This window comes from Parasteatoda tepidariorum, chromosome 6, assembly GCF_043381705.1.
Source record: "Parasteatoda tepidariorum isolate YZ-2023 chromosome 6, CAS_Ptep_4.0, whole genome shotgun sequence".
Classification (NCBI taxonomy): Eukaryota; Metazoa; Arthropoda; class Arachnida; order Araneae; family Theridiidae; genus Parasteatoda; species Parasteatoda tepidariorum.
The window spans coordinates 14235358-14239105 of record NC_092209.1 but is presented as its reverse complement, the minus strand read 5'-3'; the positions used below and the strand labels follow the sequence as shown (position 1 = coordinate 14239105).

The window sequence follows — 3748 nt, the reverse complement described above, 5'->3', positions numbered from 1 at the left end:
TTATATATATATATATATATATATATAAGCAAGTTTGACGTTTGTCTGAGTGACATATTTAATATTTTATTGATTAAAGTTTCACGATCGAAGGTTAATGCAATTACGAGAAAAATCATTTCAAATATGAAATACTGGTTCATTAATAACCAGTGTAACCACCAGAATTTTGAATGCAAGAATGCAAACGGATAAGCATTGATACAGATGTATGTCTTTGTGGGATTGAATTCAATGCCGGTCAGTTTATACGGGGATAGTTATGGCGGTTTGTGGATGATGTTGAAGTTGTCTTCCAAAGGTGTCGTGGTCGATTGACGAAACATCTAATGATCTAGCAGGCCATTGAAACATGTCGACAACAAAGCAGATTGATTTGCCAGGTTGTCGTACAAATTTGCAGTCAAGATGAGTGAACTAACCTCGAGAGTTTTTGATATCATAGGAAATCGTTCCCCAAACCATTGCTACTGGTGTAGGTCCAGCGTGTCTAGGCCATGGACAGTTCTGCAGCTGGCGCCCTATATCCACTATACGGCTATCACTGATATCAATGCAGAACCGACTTTCATCAGAAAACAGAATAGAACTCCATTCTGTCCTCCAGTGAGCTCTAACTCGACACCACTCACGTTGTAATCGGCAGTGGTTTGGAGTGAGTTGAATGCAAGCTACAGGCTATATTGCGCTGAGCTATATTTGAAATGGATGATTTGTAACAGTTCATTGCGTCACTGCAGTGCCAACTGCATCTCGAAGTTTTGATGCAGTCTCTGTCCTGTACGCTATGGCCATATGCAATACACGTCTGTCTACCCTCTTCAGCGTGACCGCCCAGAACCTGTTTTATTTTTGAAGCAGTAACAGCAATTTGAATGGAATAAAGTTGTTATGGAATAAAATAAAAATTCTAAGAACTACATTTTTCAAGTTTACTAAAATGGAGGAAATTATATTTTTTTAACGTTCTTAAAATATTAAATGCAGGGCCCACCAATAACGACCAAGAGCCCTGTAATTTTTTTCTTTGTTCAGTGGTAGCAAAATCGAATTATTTTCTCTTCCCAAGTCCACTTGAAATGCATAATTTTTGGAATTTTTAACTTATTAAATTATTATAGAGGGACTAAATTGATTTTAAGATTGCTTTTTTCGTTCTCTAAATAAATTCGGAATCTCAATTTTAGTAAGTTTTCAGGTTTTTTCCCATTTTTGTTGCTTCTTATGCTTTGTGCTAAGTATTTTCAGCTTTAAATAGTAATGAAACTGAACTTTTCTTTTTAAATTTCTCTTTTATTTAAATTTCAGTATTTATCACTTTTATTTTTAGTGATCATATTTTACTTCTTTGTTTATTTAAATCAGATTCAGGTTTGGTGATTAAAATTTTCTGCTAATTCTTCTTATAAATTTTTTCCACTTTCATTTCTGATTCCGTTTTTGTTTTGGTAACTTTTTGTGGGTATGAGATAAGTATAGGGAATAATACGAGGAATCAAGTATTATATTTTGAGAATGTGTAATCCTATTAAAGATTGTACATTTAAACGAATTTTTCTTCTTCTCTTTTCTAGCATGGTTGCCCTCATCCCCCAGCTAACAAGTAAGAATATTTTTGAACTATTACAAATTATAATTTTGAGAGTTCAATAGATATTTGCGCAATAAAAAATTGTAATTACAAGATAATTTTGAATGTTATTACAATTTCAAGTACTTTTTCTCCTCTCTTTCAATAAATATGCATGCATAGTGAATTTTCTTTATAAAAATCTCATGTTTTTTTCACCAACAAGTACCTCTCTGTAACAAGGTAAATAAATGTCTTTGTGAAAAAGGATATAGTTGTATAACAAAAATAAATATGTTTTCTTGATGTTTGAGGATATTTCTATAATATATGGAATGTTTAAATTGCACTATATATTTCAATGAAACTCCTAAATTCCAAAATTTTTTATCATAAAATTTGTTATAAATTTAATGGTTTAAAAATATTTTATTTTAGGCAAACCATTCAGATAATTATAACCATGAATAATAGAATGGAAACAACAACATATGCACACAGTCCTAAATTTCAGGTGAAATTTAATCTATTTTTTATATTTTCGAGCATTTATCAATATTCATAATTCTCTATACATGCTCCAATGCAGCAGTTTTGGGTGTTCAACTTAACGTAACATTTTGTTTTTACTGCACAACATTTATCTGATTTAAAGTTTTAAATTGCGAAGGTGAATTTAAAAATGTACAGGGCGTGTAATGAAATAAAAAGAAATTAACATTGAAAAAGTTGTTCAAGAATTATCGAACAGTTAAACTTGTACTGGAAAACACCATATAGTCTGCTTTACAGGTAGCAGAAATGCAACGATAAGGTTGAAATTTTACGAGGCAAAAGGGTTATTTATTTATCTTTTTTCAATTCCCTTTATTTCCTTTCTTTTGCTATTCGAAAACGAACAAAATACAATTTCAAAAAAATACTTTTTAACAAAAAAAAATTAAAAAAAAGAAAAAAAAAGATTCGATCAGCATGCTGAATTTTTATTTCAGTGGATTCGTATATTATTATACAACAGGCTATTATATTATTTTTCAATACAATATTGAACAGTGATTATTTATAGAACTGGTTATCAAATATTTATTTTTGTCTCTATTTCATCGTACTCTCAGTGCATTTTTCACCGTGTTAATTTTACATTTCCAATTTTAATAGTTTTTGAGCATCAAAACAAAATATAACGTAAAGGTGAACACCCAACAAAAATGGTGGAGATGCTTGAAAGATTTTAATTTGGAGATAAAATAAACTTTTTATTTAACTCAGTGTTTCAGTTTAATTTATGCAACGATATATGATATGTCAATATAATCGTAATACATTTTTTGCAGGTCAACTTAATTGCAGAACTTAGTTAAGTAAATAATTGTACTTATCAATGATATGTCATTGTCACCTTAATACTTCTCTTGCGGGTCAACTTAATTGCAGAACTTAGTTAAGTAAAAAATTGTACTTATCAATGATATGTCATTGTAATTTTAATACTTTTTTTACTGGTCAATTTAATTGCAGAACTTAGTTAAGTAAATAATTGTTTACTTATCCATGATGTGTTATTGTAACCTTAATATATTTTTTGTGGGACACCTGAATTACAGAACCTCGTCAAGTAAATAATTGCACTTATTATGAAGTCAAATCTATATGAACTTAAAATATAATTTGCAATGTAGAAAGGTATAGATAGAGGAAGAAAGTAAGATATTGGAGTTAAGATTTTAAACTATAAATTTGGATCTAAGGTACACATTTTGAAATCGTTTCGTTTATTAATTTCTTGTCGATTAGTCTTTTTTCGGAACAAAAAAGTATGATTAAAGTTCAGCATTCAAGACGTAACCTTATTTAAGATTACAACCTAAAAGTTATTCCTTAACTTGTGTATACCTTATGGTGAAATGATTTCTAAACCATGATTCCTTAATAAAACAGCAGAGTGTCCTCAAAAAAAATTATGATTTGGAGACACCCACATATTTATGGAAAATATTAATTTATATGTGACATAAACTTTTTGTTTAATCGATAACTGATATCATGTGTAGGACCATTTTTATCAAAATTGATTTCATTACAGAACATTGTTGATCTATGACATGATACCCTGCAAATGTTTAACACACGTAAAATAAATGAGAGCATGATCATGTTAAATAAATGAGGGCTTGTTTA

General features: G+C 29.6%; 1 long non-coding RNA gene across 1 annotated transcript in view; it reads left to right on the top strand.

The window, feature by feature from the left end:
- The window catches only part of LOC139425786 (uncharacterized), an 8275-nt gene extending 6191 nt beyond the window's left edge, over nt 1-2084 (top strand). Inside the window, exons 3-4 of the long non-coding RNA XR_011636930.1 lie at nt 1575-1603; nt 2009-2084. This is a non-coding gene — a long non-coding RNA (uncharacterized lncRNA). The remainder of the gene's footprint in view (nt 1-1574; nt 1604-2008) is intronic.
- The last annotated feature ends 1664 nt before the right edge of the window (nt 2085-3748 follow it).